General features: G+C 33.0%; 1 long non-coding RNA gene across 1 annotated transcript in view; it reads right to left on the bottom strand.

Annotated features, from left to right (window-relative positions):
- Window positions 1-292: 292 nt before the first annotated feature.
- LOC150094396 (uncharacterized) overlaps window positions 293-23,073 on the bottom strand; it is a 51,863-nt gene continuing 29,082 nt past the window's right edge. Inside the window, exon 3 of the long non-coding RNA XR_016550217.1 lies at window positions 293-493. This is a non-coding gene — a long non-coding RNA (uncharacterized LOC150094396). The remainder of the gene's footprint in view (window positions 494-23,073) is intronic.

Raw genomic sequence — 23,073 nt, 5'->3', positions numbered from 1 at the left:
TTTCTCATAACTCAGGAAGACGAGTTTCGGCGCATAATATACTGCAGTATTTTATAAAATGATTAATCTCCTAAACATAACTTAAGTTACTCTTAAAATTTAACGTTCTATATTAATTACAAATTAAGCTTTTTTAATTAAAAATCGGAATAATTACATTGATACACCAGTGTTCAAACTCTTTTCGTAAATATCAAAACACTGTATACATTATTACGTCATAAGCAAGGATATTACAACAATAATTCATCCAACAATAATGTTCCGCTCACCTCTTCTGGAGCAGAATAGCTCCTGTGCATTTTTCTGTATGTACTGGCAGCTCGTTTTCTTCAGATGTTCCTCCTAAAGCAGTAATTTCCCAGGGCTCTTCTTTCATTACTCTTATTTTCTGGTCATTAGATTTGTCCCATTGAGTGCGATGCTATCCTGAGAGTTTTGCCAATGACAGCGAACTCCCTGGTTCCCCAACTACTTTTACTTTTCTTCGCCTCTATATCAGTAATAATAATTTAGGATTCACATCACTTAGTGTTGAAAATTAATCTAATAACATGAGTATCATCGCGCATTTTCATATGCTTTATTATTATTGAATTCTGCTGCATAATATTTAAATTATTTTATAAATTAAATATATTTTTCTATCAATGAATGGGAGGGATAAAGATCCAGCACAAATATCTCCATAAGAAATCTTTATCAGGTGGAAAAGCTTTGCTGGTTTTCAGGGAGAAGATAGTCATGCAAAAGGAACATGGCAGGAACAACTGCACACCTGAAGACACTGCGACGCCCCCTATACTCCTGAATACATTTTAAACCTTTGGACGAATTTTCCTAACCAGATCATGAAAATATGGTTGCAGTTGTTTTGAAATTATGGCTAAAACAACAGCTTTGAGGCCATACCGGTCAAGGAGCTTGAAGTTCTTTTGAAGGAAGAATGGTCGAATATGTTTACAGTTTTAGGACTAAGTATTCTTAGCCATATCGACGTAGTCGTATTTGCTTCTAATCACTGAATTGATGTCACGTCGTTTCTTCAAACGGCAGTAAATTGTTGTGCTCTGAAAAAGACATCTCTTCCTTATATCTCTGCCAGAATATAGGAAGGGGTGTATTATTAATATATGATTTTTTTATGTCAGCATCTATCCTTCCAAATACTACAACACACAGCTTCATAATATCCTTATAGCAAACCTTCACATTGTAATAATGCCTTTCCCACCCACCTGGATCAACTTAATTCAGAATCGTCCTTCCGACAGGGAAAAATATTTAGCGTCATTGATTCACTGCTCCATTGCATGGATTTTCAGTTAACACGACTAAAATCTGTACTCTTGATTAATGTGCAGATACTCTTCCAACAATCCACTGAGAACTGCACGGATTTCTATATCACCGACTGTGCCCTGCAGTTAGTTTTCTGATTTTGGCTAAGACGAAAACACCACATTTCCATGGGCTGATATGACTACAGTAGTAAACAAATGTCACCTTAATGGTTATGGGACCATACTGGTCTCATAACCTTTAAATTTAATGTTACAATTTGAGAGGCAGCTGATATGGGATATATATCTGTTTCACTGTTCATAAGTTCTTTTACACATACTATTGAACACGCTCAAACTTCCATGGACAGAAAAGGTGAAGAATGAAGAGATACTGAGAAGAATAAATAAATATCGAGAATTAATATTGTGAAACGAAGAAACTGGCTACTTAGGACATCTAATGAGAAATCATAAATATAACATTCCCCAGGTAATACTAGAAGGTAAATTCAACGGAAAGAGAAAACCTTGAAGAAGAAAATATCATGGCTAGACAATATAAAGAACTGGACTAAACTGAACACAGAGGTCTTAATTAGAGCCACTAAAGCCAAAAGCAAATTTGGTCGCTGAACTTTGCTAGGAAATAGCACTTAAATAAAAAGATGGAACGAACATACATACATACATAAACACACATCTTGGTAACAGCTAGCGAAAATCCACCAAAGGATGTTGCGTTCCACACGAACTCAAACATTCGATGGGATTCAAATTAGAAAAATTAGGCAGCCCGGCGAGTACAAAGTCCGCTCGGTTAGCCTAGTGTCTATGCGCTTTCCCAACCATATACCTTGGAAAGAAGTGTCCTAGTTCGATTCCCGTCGACGACGGCAGGAGCTCAAGGATATTTCTCAGCCATTGACAAATTAACCGGTCTTGGGCATGGCCAGCAGGGTTTTTCTCCCCCAGTTTATCTGGGGGTTTTTCACCCGGCAAGCAGACAAACCGGCCCCGTGAACACACACACACACACACACACACACACAGATTACAGTCATGAATATCGCCCTTAGGGGATGCAGGAGAGGAATGGCTAACCGATTGCATTAATACGACAGCAACCCCTGGCGTATTAATTAACAGAATTAGCAGTTAAAGTGATTTAAATGGAGATGAAATGATACGAGTTTGGGATATCAATAAGAACGGATATCAATAATAATAATATCAATAATATTATTCAATAATAATAAAAATAAGATATGAATAAAAATCAATAGGACACGGCTACCATCGTCTTGTTTCCGTTCGATCATGCAGTCTGTTAGGTCGGTCCTAATATTTTGACACATGAGTATATATTTCTGGATTCGACTATTCTAAATTCTCACGTATCTCTGGAGTACTTGTCGAATATAACTAATACTGAAACAGGAGGCTCAATAATTATTTCACTACACGGTATTTTACCAATCTAACTTTCTTTACTATTGTTATCAGAATTTACAAATATCGCTCTTCTTATTCGTTTGTTAGTTGTACTTTAGCACAAAAATAAAACCACTGCAGAGGTCTTTCCATCTGTCTGGATTTCATTGCACAGGTATTAGAAATGCATATGTACCTTATAATGTAACGGTATATATTATAACTCGTAAGTTAAATAGTTTTATTAGGGGAAGACGATAAAAGGAAGTCGTTAAATATAAATATGAAGGAGAAAGAGATACATGAAGACTCACTGGATATCTATAAATAGAAAAAGCCGCCTTCTCTCCCCCCCCAAAAAAAAACAGTGGGGAAAGCAAATGATAATACGAAAACCAACATGTTAGTAGTAACTTGATGTCGGATAAACCTAATTAATATTGAGATTAATTCTTCTGAGGAGTGCGCGTCGTATGGTTTCAGAAACTGTACATGAGACTAGCTCGCTTTTCTTTGAAAACAGCCTCTGAAATGCCTTCCAAGGTTAGGACTGGGACATCGATCTTTCCAACCGAAACCAACTTGTTACTGACAGTGCTGGCTTAAGTAGGCTATTCTTTAAAATTCATATTGAATTTATCCAAACGTGCGCCGACTACTGTACATGGTGCTTTCATATAAGTTAATTAGCTTTGATCAACTGATTTTTTTGGCCAGTCTCGACGATAAATAAATTTATTTCCAATCTCTGTATGCATTTGGGTTGCTTTACAGTAACATTTGTGCAATACTGATGATGTCCAACTGCTTTCACTATTGGTTGCAACATGTGCCATGTTAGTTGCATTTTAAATAGGGTTCTCCAGTAAGTATTAGATTTACATTTTATTCAAAATTATGAAAGGATGTTGTATAATTAATGTAAATCATCAATCAAAACTTTTTTTCCGATGAGATGGACGACTTTATATATGGTGGTTGTCTCGAGAAGGGCATAATAGTTCTCGTGAACTATTATGCCCTTCACATCATCCCAAATATGTGACTTTTTTGTGATGATGGTCAAAAGAGGGAAATCCCTTTTATGGTTATGCTGACTTTATGCAAGAGACGTAGGATAATACTATCCTGTTTTCAATGGGGCAGATTTAGGGAACAGATATCTTCAACTTAAGAGAATGTGAGCATTCTGAATAATATATTGCGTGTTTATAAATCCAAAACTGAACTGCATAGTTTCTGTAATTCAACGTACCAATAACGGTTTACAGAAATATCACCCAATTCAGAGTTTAAGAAATTCAATGTATCCAACCGAAAGATACTATCTTTCTATCGCGTGCATATAAAAGTTGTACATAAAAATTTCTCAACACAAATAGTTGAGAAAGTATCTCAACTGACGTGGGATGGATACTGTTTAAATTGACCACAAAAAGTATCGATATCTCACTCCACATGACGTCACGACTGTTTGGTCTAATTCTGTGACGTAGTTACTATACCATTATGCATCGTTATTATTAACCCCATAATATAACGTTCAGTTTTTTTCTAGGAAGCCACTAACCACGGAATAGCTAAATTTAAACTTTATGGACTATAGAAAATACATACATGCAGGAGAACGGGGGGAGGGTGAAAGATTTACAAAAAAGACTTTGTTCTTGACATACCCGTTGGATTAATGATAGTCATCGGAAAAAATAAAAGCGAATAAGAATACTTAGCTGAGTTTTATAACTTTTTCTTTCTTATTAATATTCATATCATTACTTGAAGTTGTAGCGTGCATCAAGACAAGTGTACGTTTTAATAGCACGAGTTTTATAATTCATCAATGAGATAATGCCATAAATATTTAAATAGCTGTTATTATACGAAATTTTCAACGTGAATATTTTTCTCAGCAATTTACTAAACTCTGGGATTTTAAAAACTGGTTGTTTCGAATGACTAATGATCACCACAGCGATATACAAAAATATCTTTTGTCATAAATTGTGGAAGTGCGAGAAGTAAAGCAGATGTTTCTAGATATTTGCCAGTCACAAGATAAATGTGCAAGCAACTAAATAACTGGGAACTTTCCCAGCGGAAGACTTCTTTAAGTTGCAAAAAATTGCATTGCTGTCTTTGAATTCACCATGAAATATCTGAGTACTTGTCCAAGATGCAATAGACTTAAGAAAAGTTTCAAAAGATTCTTAGAGATAACTGCAAGCGTACTTTTAAGGATTGAAAAAAAATCATATTTTTAAAGTTATAAATAATGAACTATTTTTTTTCGAATGTGCATGATGTGCATGTAATACGTGGGCTAAAATGATTCAGTTAGGAATATTTTATAAAAATCTACAGTTTTTGGTAGCACATGATTTATACACAAGGAAGCCTTTACATGTCTAAATGTTATGAGAATACTAATAGAAAAAATAGGAATCTTTGAAACGCATTTCATAATGTAGTTTTTCTAATTCACACATACATATGTATTTATTTCATAGTTTTATTATTTTAAAAGATTTTGTGACCTAACGTTTTGCCAGTGCAAGCCCCTGCCTCTGGTAGACGAGTTTGTGTACAAACAACGACGGTCGCGTAAAATAGTAAATCAATTCGAATTATTTTCCAAAAATATTTTTACAACACATATAGTAATAATTGAGAAAATCGTACAGACATAATTCCTTTTGTTTTGGTGATGCTTAACCAGTGTGTTCAAGATAATAAATCACGTGAATCATGACTTCAAAAATGATAATCGAGTTCTAGAAACAGAATTTCAACAATACACTATGTTCTGACATAAAAATAGTATGACTCGAGTATTTGAAAGAATATGAAGAATGAATCGGTAGAAAAATTACCAGCGTTGAATATGAATTTATTATTTACCAAGTAAGAAATTCTGGTCAAGCTGTCTTAATGGATTTTGAATTTTGTTCTCAACGTTTCTCAAATAGCGTACTACGTAATGGCAATTTTCAAGGCATTCTACCTTCACCAGAACTCAAGAATCTGTCTAAATTATGCAAGAATTTTACAATTCTAGAGTAGTGAGCAGCTACTACAAATCCTGTGTGATAATTAAGATGTACTGCCATATATAAAACTCACATTCCTCAAACACGTAAACGTAGAGTATTGCTGTTGTGCGATGAAAATAAGACATCATTCCTGTAGGCATGTAATAAGATCCTGGACTATTGTGTGGCTGATGTCACTTGACCTAACCCGACGCTATAGCTCATCCCACAAATAGTCAATAGGGTTGAGATCAGGGCTGTATAGAGGCCAGTTAAGTGTGATGACGTTTATGTCCAAAAACTATGCAGTTACACCAGCAGCCTTATGACACGGTGCTTTGTCTTGTTTAAAGAGACAATGGTCACTTCCGTGGAAACTCCACAAAGTAGGAAACGTAGATGATTGAATAGTTTAAAGAACAAACAAAAAAAAGAAATATAACCCAAGTAATTCGTTGTTATGATCATTATGTGATTTAAAATAAAGCTTGACGAAAGCAAATATGCAAAACTCACTAAATTACAAAAATAACTTTTGAATTTATTATTATCTGTTCAGAAAATGGTTAAGCAGATTAGACGTATTAATTGTGGTAGAAATCGCTGGTAATTTCCTCCCTTCAAAAAAAAAAATTTTTTTTTTCACAAATCATATTAGTACTTAGGAATAAATGGTACAATAATATGATATATTGTCAAACAATAATCTCGACTTATTCTAAACGCATATTATACGAAATTAGTCAAAATGTCTTAATTATTTTCTGGTTTTATTCGTGTCCCTCATAGATGCAGTCGTTTATTGTTTAGTGACTGGATCGTCTACATGGCATTTTTATAGTAACCAGTATAGCAACAGCCTTCGACAAACACGTACGATAACTGATTCGTCATGTAAGAAAAGCTCCAAGTACGTGATGTTATTACTAATACATTATTTCATTGGTGCTTTTATAAAGTATGCAGTCAACCTATTGGAGGCTTGATTATGTGAAAATAAGCCCCCGATGAGAAGTTGAATGTAAGTTGTTTTATTAAATTATTTCTTCTTAATTATATATTGGTATCTCCCTACAGGTACGAATGTTTGTTATTTTTCATAAAGCATTGTTGTTTTCTACATTATCTCTTATGATACTTTGTAATAACACTTAAGAGGGATGGTCAGTCATTATGGTATATTAATAATTTTATTTAAGTATAAATTACTTCGCACTAACAAGGTTACATATTCTGAAAAGCCCCTACTTTCGTCTCCGAGTAGAATTGCGATTTCCAATAATTTTCCTTTTTGATAAAGAAAATCTGCGCAAAAAGTTTCGCAGTTTTCAAAATTAATACAGCGTAAAGCCAACATCAGAAGCAGCAGCAAAAAAATTCAAATTTCTCAGAAAAAACCGGACTTGAAAAAAGTTCTGATATTTTATTTCCGTCCAGGTTGACTATGGGGGCAATTCAGCCATTCTTAAACTCAAATATGTGAGAAAAATCAAAAAGAAATTGGTTTCGAGATTATGCCGGAAGATGAGAATATCCGCGAAATGGTTTTTCATGTCTAAATATTATTCATAACAGGATTGAAGGATATGCGCAATAAAATGCAAATATCGGCGACTATACCAGAATGAAATCGTGAGACTTTTCGTTATATTAACACCACAAAGAGAATATGAATCACGTGCAGGTTGAACAACGATCGGAAACTACGTGGCATTTAAGTTGAATGGGCTTTATTTACAACCGAAGAATAATGTGGAAAGACGTTTGATAGGATTGCATATGGGGTGTTTTCAAGTTCGGATTTCAATAATATTTGAAGGAACGTAAAACGTTTTACACTATAATAAATTATCCTGTCTCATAAGAAGCTATGAGATGTTTATAAACAAGAAATTTGAACATCTTTTGCATCAGAAAATCTTTCACACACAGACATTAGTCATTCGAATGCTAAATATTATAAATATCATTAAACATATTTTAATATGCTCCTATAGATTTTGGTTTGATTAGGTTTCATTAAATATTGTCTGACTCGAAATTATATTATACAGACTTACACCAAGCAATATGGTTTTTGTTATCTCTACATCAACTCTAGGAAAATGGAGAGAATGTTTTTATTTTCCTGTTATTTCCGTTTTACAAAAGAATGAGCAATTTCTTTTAAATTGTAACTGAAGCATTAAATGGTTTGTTGAGAAACGAAAGAGTGAACCTCCTGTTATCGTGTCCAATATTAAATTTATTTTATAAACAAAGTGTTATTCTTTAAATCCCAGTACATATTCCTGCTAAAGCAGTAATTCAATAAATTTCGAAAATAAAGGGATTTTATGATTACCTTTTTTATTATACAAATTATGATTTTCGAATAACATGGTACGGAAATTAAGTAGAAATATTCGGAGATCTATCCCAGATAAGTGAAACACTAACATCATGCAGATTTTCTGTTTTTTTTTTTTTAAAGCAGACAATCTGCAAACAGCAAATACCTTTACAAGTAATAAAGCAGTTTTACATCTAAATATTTTATACCACAGCAATTTATTTTTAACAATATTGCTTAAAATATAGGTAGAAGTAGATATTTGTCATTGGGTGAAGAGCTATAACGTGATCATGTTACCTGCTTTTAAGTTTATAGTAAAATATTTCTTTACACTGCAAGTTGAGTTTGTCTAAATTTGCAGTATTATATTTAATTCTTCCTGTTCATTTTATGAAGTAATATATATTAATAACAGAACTATCCTTGCTTCCCCATTATTTATATGGGTAAGCAAGAATAGTTAATAATTTCCTGTTCCATTTTTACTCCTTCCGCTTAGGATGCAGCTAAAATCCATTCCAACTGCATCTACAGTAGTTCCGAAGTATTTCATGTCTGTCATAATTATGCTTTCCTGTTCCTGTAATTCCATTTTAGCAACAGCTGCTAATTATAATCATCTCAACGAAGAAGAATAATTACAACATCACAGGTGGCACGCTCTCCGAAACAGTGCATTACTTTACTATCGTTAACTATACCGGGTTACTCGGTATTAGCTTTCTAATTTCATACTCCCAGGAGAATCTGATCAATAACACCATCCGCGTCATTGACAGTCACGTACTAAGCGGTTATTTATAAGTAGCAGACCTTAGTTTCTAGATAGAAGAGGAAGGCCAAAATCTAAGACACAAAAAATATTGACGATCGTTGTACATAAGAATCTAATAAGTAAATGAGAACTATGAATACAAATTTCTGTTTTGTAGTAGCTATGCAGACAGAGAATCGTGATATTCGAGATTAGTAACTTTGAACTTTTTTCATTTACATTGCAGATCATTGTTATTTACTGCCGAGAATGTAAACCGTAATGAATTAACTCTTTATGATTAGAATGGTATTTGAATCCGAAAATATTATCAACTCTTGTCTGTAACCATGGAAAATTGTACCGTTTCCTCTGCGATATCAAACATCATGCAGTGGCTACCATAACTCTAAAAGCATGCATAAATTCATCGCCATGGTCGGTTTATTAGACTTGAAATGATAAAGAGCTCCCAGTTAATTCAGAATATTTACGGTTGAGAAAATTAAGGTATAAATTCAAATTTATGCCTTTGAGCAGATCAGGGCTCTGTTCATTCATAAACCGTATTCCTTCCTGCATTCCGAACCGATGATAAATACTTCAGTGAAGAGTCGCATATATCGAGAAGGGGATTATCTTTAGAAGTCCCCTTTATGACTGACATATCAGGAACTTGTGGATAGAATACAAACTAATGTAGTTTCACAACAACCGGAATCGGTGGTAAGGTGTTGGTTGTAATTCAAGAATGATTTAGGCATCTGAAGCTGGAGTACGTTCATTCAGTTTCTGAGAGCAAACCTCTTATTCACGCTTATAATTTACAGGTTTCTAGATTTAATTGCGGCTTGACAATAATAATTAACACTTACAACTCAATCTTTCAGCATCATCCGTGCATTTCAATCGGTAGCATCGGATTCTTTCACAGTTTCCCATTCCATATAACAGAATAACTTTTTAGTATCAAAATATGCGTATAACTGGCATTTCTTTGAATCTATATATAACTTAGAATTTTAATAAACTACAATAAAGAACAATATAAATGTACGTTAACCAACTTACTTAGGTGACTATATAATACGCCAGAACAGTAAAGATTGCTTTAAGGAAATCAAAGACAGAGAGTAACTACTAACAGAGAACATCAGATAGAGAGATTTGGATGTAAATTACATAGTACCCACTTACCATGCTATTAATATTGCATGGTAAGTGGGTACTATGTAAATAATAAATCAGGTGTTTGAGCTCTGTGATGCCTTTCCGCTTACAACAAAACTAAATCCTGAATTTTTCATTTAAAATTGCATAAAATTCTGATTCACTGCTTAAATTTGTGTAGTCTCGTTACGTTGCAAGGAATGGGGAATAAGCTTAGCAACGAAGTAGCAAAATTAGCTTTATGTTTCGAATTTAGTGTTATTTTGAACATTCTGTGGCTAACAACTGAACTAATCTTCTACCTCCTGATGTGTAGTTTAGAAAATCAAGTTTTTTTTTTTTTAATATTCGAGTACTGACTAACATTGCACTGAACAAAAAGTGGTCGTAATTAAGCAACAGGAAGTATAAATAGATTCGGAATTAATACTAAGGTGGGGATACATTTTAGAAACGAAGTAAAATTAATGATCTCTCCAAATTCGAGTCACACGCGATGGGCCCCCTCAATTTTTTAAAGTGCATTCCACATATTTAAGTGCAATTTGGACTAAACCGCCCAATTTTTGAACTGCTGATCATCTTATCTCTATATTTATTTAAAAACTAAATATTGATACACGAAAATATTTTAATCCACATAATTCATGCATTTCATGCCACAGTAATTAATCATTTTATCTTAGCTGCGTAAGTTTTGCAATAACATTTTTGATAATTTGTTTTATTTTATTGTGCTTTTAACCTCCCAACTTTTTTTTTTTCATGAATAACTTATTAATTCATGAATTATAAAGCTTCGTTTGTCTGTTTAGGCGTAATGTTCTATTCACATAAGAGCTTTTAACGTAGGGTTGCTTCATGACAAATATATGGTTTTCTTTCTGGTCCCTCAACAAGTTCACATCCAGGAGCATTTGTTGCTGTGGCTGAAGCTATAACCGTTCCAACAATGCTAGTAATTAACACGAAAATCACGTTTTGTTGCACGCGGCTAACTAACCTCCAAGCGCAGCACGAACACTGCAATCGAAGCAAGAGTATTGTTAAAGTGATAGAGTGGGCTCTCTAGTCCATGTTCAGTTATCTAACGCTTACAAGTTCTGCCGTCTCCAAATGAGAAAATAAACTTTGCAATCAGGATTTCGAATACAACTGGGTAGCGATAACTTTATAAATCTTTCCCCGTTTTGCAGAGGTCCTTTTGTTCTTCTCAGACATTAGTAAGCATCTTTATTTGCGATTCAAATTCATTTCGTACTGGAGAATAAAAAACGAATATAAAATTATAGCGCTTACTAGAGACGCCTATATGTTTAGCTATTTCGAAGTGACTGTGACTTTGCAAAAAATCATTGAACTAAACGTCTGAGCAATACCTTGACATACATCGTATCTACACTACTCCATCGTAAGTGCTCGTTTATTGTGAATTAAATCCGACAGAATAGAAAGTTAAATGCATTTGGAGAACGGTCAAATTACGGGCGTTTTATGCACTCATAATATTGTCATGTTTATCCATGAATACATCACTCAAGAAGAACCACTGGGGAAGTCTATTTTTTTTTATAAACTTCAGGCAGAACTATAAAGTTATCCGATCGAGATACAATGCAGAGTCAATTTATATTGCTTTTGTTCTCATTGTAATATTTACAGTCTTCAAATCTGACCGAAAATATCAGCTCGAGATGGGCACTGTTTGGCTTCCAGAAAGTTTTTAATCTTCTGGGGTTTTACCATTAAAACTTAAATGCAGCAAATGTTTTTATCGTAAGTCTTAAAATTGCAGTTAAAAAAAGAACTCTCCATTCAATTAAGCGCATATGAGTGGGAAATAAAAATTAGTTCATAATAATTTAATAAAAATAAGAATTCACCACCAGCAGGTTCCTGAATTTGTACTCTTAAGGGGTACACTGATATATGATAGTACTACATTATTAAATATTACTAATCTCCTCCAAATTAGTCTGATTTATTACTGTAATGCTGTCGTATCTAAAATTTGTCTTCTAAGGTACTTCTACCTGAATCAGCTCACCTAGATTTTGGTCATATGTTTTTTTTTTTTTTTTTTTTTTTTTTTTTTTTTTTTTTTAAACTAGCAGCTCTGCTTTGATAATCTTCCTTCTTCCATTGTGTTTACGTAACAATGCTCCTTTAGATTAGCTCTGCTCACACATTCTTGAATACTAAAAATTTTTATTTTTAATATCATTTACGATTGATGCCATATATTCACTCTAATTTTATTTTTCAGAACTAGTCTGGACTTTGTTCAAGTGCTTTATTTCTAATCCAACTCTCGAGTCATATGTTAATTTTTTCAACGCTCATTTATCGCTAATTTAGTCTTTTGGCTAATTTCTTTCGTAATGCGTATGAATTTATTCCACTGATTTCCAACATGTCCGATTTTCTTATTTTGTTACCCACTTTCATATTTAACGTGAAATATTAGGCGAGATATTTTACTATTTTTTGCTATAGGTTAGTGATAGATGAAATAAAAAAATGCGAAATATCAATGAAAATATAAAGTTAAGAATTGGATAAGCTTATGAAATAATCATGCTAGCAGAAAATGAATGAGTATAATGATTACTAAATGCATTTAATAATGTAGAATAAAAGAAAATATGAAGATATCAGCAGAGAAAAAAATGAGAGTTGCCAAAAAACCCGGATTCTAATAGATTTCTAAACGCAAGATACGATTAGAAATCAAAGCGAAAATATTTCATTTTAGCAAAATAAAATACTTTGGAATAGAAATAAACATTATGACATCACACAAATGAAGTACAAGAAGAAGTACTATAAGGTAAGTGAAAAACATAATAAGAAGAAACTTCAAAGAAGTAATCAGTGCACTGCTATCATATGCAACAGAAACACGTGCAGCAACCACAAAAATATATAAATCAATGAAACCAATGAGATGTATACATTAAGAAAAAACTAAATGTGTAAGAATATTTAACAAAAACTGGAACTCATAAACCAAAGAATATTGTACAATACAGTCAATAAAATACTAGGTCCGAAATGGAAGAAATGGAAAATTATAGAAAGAATGCAGGATAAGAAATGGGAAACTGGATTCTAAGGAAACGTGAGATCCAGCAGGAACAAGGAAAAGTTGGCGGGTTGAAAACCGAGGCACTTACATTTGCACTCAATTAAAGAATTCCTTCAGCTCTCTGTTGATAAAGGAGATATTCAATATACGTTACTGCCTAATTTCGTAGTTTAATTCCTGATTTTCGTTCCACATTTTTTACATCTGTTTTTCAATTTAATTCGAGAATCTGGATACTTGCACCGAATGATTTTAAGAATACAACATCGTTTATATAAAGCAAAGAGCCATGTTTGATGTCTCCGATTCTAATATAGGGTTTAATGTCACTTTCTTTTGTAATATAAATTATGAATACGAGGGAGGTGGTGTGCATCCTTATGTTGCATCTAATTTACATCAATCTTACTGTATTTTTTTCAATTGTACATGCTGGCTGAAAACTTAAATATAGACTATGGGATTGCTCGTATAATGCTTTATTTACCCATATACGAGTAATTGTAACATTTTGAAAAGCTTTTCCTCTGGGCACCTTGTCGGATTCACAAAAGCTAAGTACAGATCTTTGTTATATTCCCATGATTTCTCAACTGTGATAAAGAGAAAACTTGTTCTTAGTTTCTCTTCCACAGTTTTTTCTCAACCTGTTCTCTGGTACGCCCTTACACAAATCTTACCTGGAACATTTATTCATCTGTAATTAGACCTTCTGATCAAGCACTCTGAATTATGCATTGTAGTCACTGTAAACCTTATATCTCCATATCTGGTCATTTTTGGTCGACTATCTTCTACTCCAGCTGCCTTTCCACATTTCATGTTTAGATGTATACTGCACTGCTCTTTGTTCTTTCTTGAATATTTTCTACTACGCTGTCACTGAAAAATAAGCAAAGTACCTTATCCAGCATATAAAATATCTTTATCATCTTTGATTGCTTTCACAGTACTCTTTCCTCCATTTCTAAGCCACTACCAATAGTCTCCAGAACATTTTGCTACCTTTCTGATTTTTGTACATTCTCACATACGTCTACCTGCGACTGTTCTTTAGCTCTAGTACATTTTCTCTGCATTTGTAGAGCACCAGACAACTTATTTGCTAATGCATACATCTCGGTATGGTTTCTTGTGTCCACTTTGTGATTTTGTATTCTTATTTTTCTATCTTTGGAAACAACTTCATCACATATCTCCCTAACTGAATTACAGCTTTCTTTCTTGACAGCGAGACTCAGATTTGCTTCTTGGTTTCGAACTATTTCAATTTATGTAAAAAATGTTTTTATATCTGAGTATATATTTTATCTCTAAAAGGTGCATATTTTTGATTTTTAAACATTTCTGAAGTACTATTCTTTTCACTGTTACATTCGTTTTTATCCTACTTATCATTAAATGGCGATCACATCTAGTTTCAAATCCTCTGTATACTCCTGTGTCTAGAATTATTATGAATATAATACTATCAATAGCAGTATTTCCAACGAAATCTTTTTTTTTCCTGTTTTATATGTATGTGAATTTATGCACATTTTTTTTATTTTGGAACATGGTGTTAGTAATGGCTAATTCACATCTTGATAAAAAAAAATCGAACCTAATATCTCAGATTTTGATTATGATTATCATATGGTTGCTACTGTAGCCATAGCAATCGCACTCGTTTGCGATAAGTAGCACTCTCTTCAGTATACCCCACCCTCCCCCCCCAATATATATTTTTTTTGTAGTAATGCAGATGAACAATATGTATATACGAGCACAACAGATATGTTGGATGTACACGCCATAGTTTTTTTATATTACACATTTCTCTGTATAATATAAGTAGCTTAATTTGTTAGTGACTAAGACCGCTGTGACAATGCATCAATAATTTTACGTCGTTAAGAGAGAAATATAAATGTAGTCCAGTATAGCTGAGCACAAATATCATGATCGTCACAGATATAATTATGAAAATGTTCAATATTTGAGTCCAAATTACTTAATGAATTGCTATGAAAAAAGCGATATAATAATGTATCGAATTCGTTTAGCAAGGATTAATGAATTTTAAATATTTCAAATTTATTTGAACAGCGAGGAAATTTACTCACAATAATATGAGATAGGAACTCATAATAGCAAAACACTATAAAATGCAAAACAAAATTATCTGTATAATAGGTTTTTCATACCAAACCTACATTAAAATCACTTCAAATTAAAAAGCAGTAATATTACTTGGTATTTCTATATCATTATTTGTGAACCACTTTACATATTTCAGATTAATTTATTTGTCGTATTGTGCAATGCCTTGTTGGTATATAAAATGCGCAGCGAATCATAAGTAATCTTTAGTATCAAACAGCACTAATGAGCAAGGCTCCTGGAATTCATTCTAGGATGTAATTGCAGTTTCTCTTCAATAAACGAGAACGCGCTCCGACGCTGATATGAATCAAATTGGAATGGACTAGACTGAAGAGAAATATCAGCAAACAAATATTACTTTGCAGCTAAAGCAATTTGAAACGTCTCCTGGACGTAAAAATAGAAAATCGTATCTAGCAAAAGAGATGAAATTGCTTTCAGTGAGCATTTAATATCTTTTATATATATATAGATTAAAGTTGCTTGGCGAGCATATTGGTTTCGTAATAAATGCGAACCTGTTGTCGGAGAGAATACAGCGAAAGCCTAAGTTATAAGAAGACAACTTGACTTCAGAATTGATTTCTACTGTACTTTTTTTTTTTAATCTCTAGCATCTAAAGGGCAGATCGAGACTACACTTAGAGCAATAATCACCAACAAATATATTACTGAACTACTTAATCAGATTCGCCATGTGCATTTGGTACCTCCTTGACTGTCGTGTAAAAGCTATCCTAAGCGAAACGATAGTAGCGCATTTATCGTTCGTGTCGGTATATATGCTCTGCTTGATGTTCCTGTCAATAGTTAATCAAGTCTGTAGCTCCGCGGGAGTCGAAGTGAGCTTTAAATGACTGCAGAATTTCATCGGTCTATTTTGTCGATTTTCTTCAACCACCTCTACAGCGAAGGAAGGTGGGGAGACACTGGTGGATTATATCAGTAATTGTCATATGCGAACTATTAGGTATAAATTGTAATATGTCCTCAAGGATAGTATAACTGAAAGACTGTCACTTATGGAAATCTGAAGCCTATCAAACAGTTAATCTCTTTAAAAGGTGTACCTGCTATAAGATGCAGCAAAGATGTGTACGCTAAATGCAAATGACATGAAGAACATGGGAAAACCAAGTCTTAAAACTAGAAATAAATCTCTAAAGGTCTGCATGCGAAGAAATCTGAATTGATCTATGAATTCTATAACAGCTATATAAAACTTTGATTTATCGTTGGTTTTGACTCACCATTTAGATCCATCAAAGCCCTCAAGGTCACTTGAGTTTTGATAAAATAATCACAGATTACCAGATGTGTTATTAGTTAGAAACTTCCGCACAGAGCGAACATTTCGTTCGGGTGGAGATAAACATTTCGAATACACTACTTCTTAACTCTAAGACTGTGATGGAAAGAATGATAAGAAACAGATCAGTATCGGATAAATTGTCTTTTATATGGTGATGAAACCATAATTTTCGATATAAAAATGCAACGAAGCACCTCACGATAGGAACATAATGTCGCACCAATAAAGAAATATTTCCAAAATGCTTTCAAGTTCATTTTGAAAATATGGCGAAGGTGTGTTTCTCCATTGAAACAAACGCCGATTACTGTTCTATTAAAAAGGTTCCAAACAAGTTCATATTCTCACCCAATCCCAAGTATTATTCATATGCCCAGTATTAGTTTATTTGCAGCTTATATTCTGCCTCAAGTTATTGCACTTCAGGACGATTACAGATGTAAACGTACTTTTACTTATCGACCTCAAATAGTCGTTTAAGATCTGTAACACGTGCGGATAATCACTGAACTTATTCTAAATTCTATCGCGTGAATTGATTCAAATTGTTGAATAGATTACACTTTCTTTTTATTTTAATTTTTGAAGAGATTAAAAATAAAATTCTTTTCATGTGATTTTCCAAAAAGAAAGTTCTAAACCTACAATATATTAGGATCGGGATGAGTTAAGGAGAGTTTTACGTTTTACAATTCAGATACCTGCTCTTTAGAGATCAAATATGGAGATTTGAGGTTTCAGTGATCATCTGTGGATGAAACATTCATTTATATCTGAAGAAATAGTCTGGTTTGACTATTTCTTCAGAACGAGCTAAGCTGCATTCATATTGATGACCACAATGCAGACAGATCTTAAATGCATTATCACATTTATTAAAGGAATTGAACTAATCCATTTATTAGCCTATACAAAAAAACTCGCTTATTTAACATGTCGACTGATTCCAGCACTACCTTTTTGTTGAATAATAATTGTTGAAAATATTCTAAGAACTTTGAATAATTCTACTATTACTCATGTCTTGCATTTGATCATTTCCTTTCTGTTTTATGCTGTTTTCAAAAAGATATCGAAATCAAATTGAGTGAAACGAAGAAATAGCAAAAATTCAAAAAGGTATTAACAGTACCAAATATGCCTGGGTAAAGGAGCTAATCAATAATTTTGATATGGTTAACAGATTATCGTAGAAAGAAATAAACTAAAGCTAAACCCGAGTGTCTGTTGGTTTTATTCTGATATTAGTAATATTTTGTGGAAAAGCATTTCTGATGACAGCAATATCCATAAATAATGCTACTGGTCTGTAGGCGAGTTCTTTGGACTCCATATCGTTGGGAGGTTTACGGTAATGGCAGACCAGCGTGTAAATATTGCACCACTAAAATCGGCCAAATATCATGGATCAAGCACGATTACACATATACACGTGTCAAAGAAGCGAAGTAATTTTAATAATTTACGAATGCGCGTTATAAGTGTAGTCGTTTCGTCGTGTTTATGTTAAAAATAAATAAGCATGCTCGGTTGATAAGAGAATTTCCATTACAAGAGATCGCGGTACTCCTTGAATTGCAAGATTTTTCTTCTAGGAAATGAATAAAGAACGATAAATCTACTTGAAGAAGTTGGTTAATATGGGTTGGCCTACTTGTTTTAGACCACTCAACACACAATTACGTGTCACTTTATTTCTTGAAAGGTAATTTTTTTATCCTAATAACATCTCAATGATTCGGTATAAGCACACGATTAATACATCTCGCTTACCACTATATGTCTGCACTTCTTATTCTCCCTGGAAACTACAAGGGAAAGGGAAAAAAAGCTAATGTTCCTGTCAGGAATATCATCTGCGAACGCTATCGTCGATCCGAGCGACTCTGTCAATATGGAGTCGATTTTCAATACAACAACTCTAGTTTCTCTGCTTTCCTCGTAATATAGTGATTAGTTCGAAAGATATTTTGCGGTTAAGTCAGCAAAACCTTTTCTAAAAGAAAAATATTCTCTACTGCCTCGAAGGGGAAAACCATGATTAAAAAGAATATATTTTTTTACACTTTTCAGCTCATTAACTTCTGTAGGTTGGCATATCTTTGCCAGAAGGGTGTTTATGCAATGTGGAAACACTTGTTGATTCGGTGTTGGGATTCGTCCACCTATATTGTTGTTAGCTATTTAGATTACTTTTTCTTCGAAACATAAAACACACCAATTGAATATTTTTCACTCAGATTTTCGCCTTCTTTATTTACGTTCACTTTTGAATTTCAATAAAATATTTGTTATGCCGGCCTGGTTAACAAGTGATTTGCAAAAGTTCAATGTTTAGTCTCTAATTCGAAAACCCTGCTCTAGCTCTCTAGAACAGTTTCCAGATAGGGGAAAATCCTTAGCACACCCACAGTAATTTTCTGTAAACTATTACAGTAAATCCTTTGGTGGATGGGAGCTACATAACAAATTAGACAGATAGGCCAATAGTAAATAATCACAGATGAAGTTATAGTAGTTTCCATGGATCATAATCCGACAACAGTTTATATAATACAGAGATGAGAGGAGGGACTATAAAAAAGTTCTTCTGTATCACACCAAACTGAAACTGCCATTACCTTCACATACAAATCTAAGAGAGCATTCCACAATTGTCAGAGAACTGTTGAATACAGCCAGCGACTGCTAGGAAGTCTAGCGGAACACACTAATCATACGTCTTTCCCATATTGGGAAAGACATACCATAGGAACAGAAGGAATCACACTGACATTATAAAATCACCTCTAATACAAGATCTTCCTCAGTTACTGTTTATCTCGTGTTACACCCCTCTTCCTTATTGCATTAGAAACCTATGAGGTTCATAACTCAGTGTATTTTCTATCTAATCGAATGAATTGGGAGACGAGTTTGAAACTAAAGATTTATGTAATTAATTAACCTGGTGATCTTCGTTTACATGAAATTTAACAGTCTTTGTCTTATCTAAATAAGAAGCCAAATAACGCGGTGTATCAAATTTCCTTTGTTATTTCGGTTTTCTTTATTTTGCAGAATGTTCATATATTCAAATACAGTTCTTGCAAAGTGTAAATAAGATCAAAGGAGAACGAGTGGGTTTATTTTTGTTATTTCAAATTGATATAGAGTGAATTGTATTTGCTCAGACATTTATTAAGTTGTTGGCAGACATTTTGAACTAAGTAAAATGCTTAAGATGTCGAACTTTAATACCAATTTAAATACTCGAAAGAAGATTTCGGTTGAGGATACGAAACAGGTGTTGCATCATGTACTGAATGCCTTCTTGGATAGCGACGACAGTTGGATCATTTAGTCAGCAAATGAATTTGATCGTCTCTTAAATACATTGTTCCTAATACTTTACGAAAAAACGAAATAAAAAGATATTATAAAAATAACCATCATTTTAAATTATGATTATTTTTGCAATTGTTTATGCTAGTATATTATTAGTATTGGTTTCGTAACACATATTATCGGCACTTGCGATGTGCCCGTTATTGATATTGTCAAAACGAAATGTAAATTATTTGAAATCTTGATGTACTTACTAGATTCTGATAATTATGTTACCTTCAATTTATTATAATTTAAAATGATTAAGTGTTTTATAAAGACATTCCCGCTACGCTAACAACTTGTCAGCCATTATACGTAACTTCTTGCTTGCCACCTACATGGAGTGCTCATGCTCGCCGAGGAGTTTGATGGATGATTGAAAGCTGACAGAAAGAACGTTCGGTATCGGGTTAAGGAGGAAAACAGAGCTAATGAAAGTTTAAGAAAGAAGACCGGAGAAATTTTGTTCTTAGAAAGATTTAAGTTTTACGTGAGAATATTATGACAAGATTCGGAAAAGGCATCATAGAACTGCGAGTCTTTAAACTGGAGGAGGTGAAACTGTCAACAAGTAATTAGCAAATAAAAGAATCTTTTGCAGTCGGCGTTCTAATTGAATGTTCGAGGAAACGCTGATGGAAAGTTTCATCTTCTGTCTTAAGGTTATCCGATTACTATGAAGAAAGCAACTGGCGAAATTTGAAACTGAAAAGTGGCTTAACATGAAGAGCTCTACTTAGATCTGTTGTTTATGCAGTAATAGAAGAAACCTCTTTCTCCGGTAAAAAAATTAGTATGTGCGTGAAATAAAACTGCAAGTAGTAAGAGTATTTATATAGAAATGAAATAAAATAATCTCAGAACAATATACAGTTAGGTAATGAATTAAACTAAGAAAATTCCTTCTGCAATTGGCAAAACGATTTTTAAACCAAGATAATTTAAATGATCAGTTATTGTTCAGAATCAGAACGATCGATATCTTCCTGAATGATTTTGTTCAGAAGAGAAATTTTCCCATTCCGTTTAGTGTTTTCAGAAAGATAAAGAGTTTTTCATAAAAGGTTGCCTCATTTTAAGAACTATATCATCGTTGAAATGATCCATGCAAATAAGATTTTATTATATAAAATATACTGTGTAATAGAACATCACAAAAATATATTTTCTGTAATGTAGATTTTCTATTAAGCTATAATATAGAATATAATTCACAAAACAGACAATTTTTCTCCTTTCTTAGCGACTAGAATCTATATTTAATAGTTTACACTACAAAAATCCAATAGTTCTTGAAATACAAGGAAACGAAATCAGCACGCGTGCTTTCGTGAATAAAACATTCAATAGAACAACTGGGTTGGTCGTCTTCTGTCAAGCTAGTAATTGGTTTGAAAGAATTTCAATACACAAGTATCGAACTTTTCTGAGGAATGATGATTTTAAGGAATTGAAAGAATAAACATCAGAGGGGAAATGGGAAGCAAAGGAAAGAAGGTTTTTATTTTAATATTTTACCTTAATCTTTGATTTCCTAAACGCGCTTAGCCTCTTTCTGTGGCTCGCATTCTATTTTGAATCCCATTTTTCATCATTATTTATCACATTACAACCAAAACGAATTCGATTCAATCTTAATTTCCGTATTTTAAATATAACTGGGTTGACATAACTATTAAATCTGCATGTTGATCCAGGTCATCCAATATTCATGAAAAATTTCGGATGTGATTAGCCTACGTTTTTCAGAGTGACAGTTCAAAAAACTAGACCCTTCGGTTGCACTAATTTCTAAATATTTTTATTAGAAAATGTAACTCATAACTACAGTCATTCTTTCCCATCTCCCCCTTACTCAGTAAAATAAGAGACAGCAGATTTTGTATAAGATTGTGGGTACTTTCTTTATTCATATCGTAATATGACCAAAATTTCAAATTTTGCATACAAATTCTTAGTGAAACTATTTCAGTACATCTTTAACGTTAGAAAGAGAAAGTAATTTCTATAAATTACAGTATTATAAATACAATTTTATTAATTTTGTTTTTATACTTAATTTCCTAGAAATCAGTTTAATGCATTCAGAATTGCAGACTGTATTCCATTTCGTTAAGTAAATTATTCAAATTAAGTATGCAAAGTTCATTGGAAGTTATCAGAGGCAGATGTATGTGGTCATGAATTTTTCTAGTACATTTTTCTGTCTCTTTTCTCTCTCTCAAAAATACTTTTAATTTAAAAGATAACTACAGCACACGCACACTCCAAATAATAATGTTGGCGGATATTCTAGAGTAGGGTCTCCGACTTCTTTCAAGGCAGATTCACTTTCTTCTACTTAAAGATTCAAGAAACGATTTTTATTTTGCTGATCAACATAGTTAGCTATGTTGATCAGCAAAGGGAGTTCCTTATTATAGACTTCAGCGAGCGACATTACCTAAAGATTGTTCTTTAGTTTTCAACGTTTTTTAATGCTATTGTGGATAGCAAAAACATAATTAAATTACTTTGTTGGTACACGACAATAATGATATAAACTTTTATCTAATCATCCCTTAGTAACTACTAATATTCACATTAGCTTTGTTTTGTATTATTTCGCTTTATTATCCAATTGCAAGTTGGGATTTAATATTTTACCTTAATCTTTATTTTTTTAAACGCCTTTAGCCTCTTTGTGTGGCTCGCATTCTATTTTAAATCCAACTTATCATTATTTAAAAATAAAACTGTTTATGAAGTCATTTATGCTTAGCGCCTTTCTTTAATGTAAGTTGTACAATCATTTCGGATGTACGCGAAATGAATTCTGGTATATTATATATATATTATTCTGGTATATATTAATAGAAAATTGCAATTCTCTTGATGAAAAACACTTTACTGATGCAATATCTTTCCTACATTATAGTTCAGAACACCGCGTCAAATAGATGCATTGCTAATAATATAGCAATACATCTAGATTTTCGGTGGGACTATTTTGTATCTGTTCACCAGTGACATGTATTTCAGCATGTTCATGAAATTACTCGTTCATTGAGTAGTTGTTTTTTATATTCAATGTATATTTCTGTAATTTGAAACATTCCCCTACGCGCATCGATCTGGGATGCAAATACCATAAATTTTTATTTTTTTTATTTTT

This window comes from Typopeltis vanoorti, chromosome 22 (assembly GCF_054136105.1).
Source record: "Typopeltis vanoorti isolate ZY-2024b chromosome 22, IOZ_Tvanoo_1.0, whole genome shotgun sequence".
Lineage (NCBI taxonomy): Eukaryota > Metazoa > Arthropoda > Arachnida > Uropygi > Thelyphonidae > Typopeltis > Typopeltis vanoorti.
This window is presented reverse-complemented; position numbering and strand designations above follow the sequence as displayed.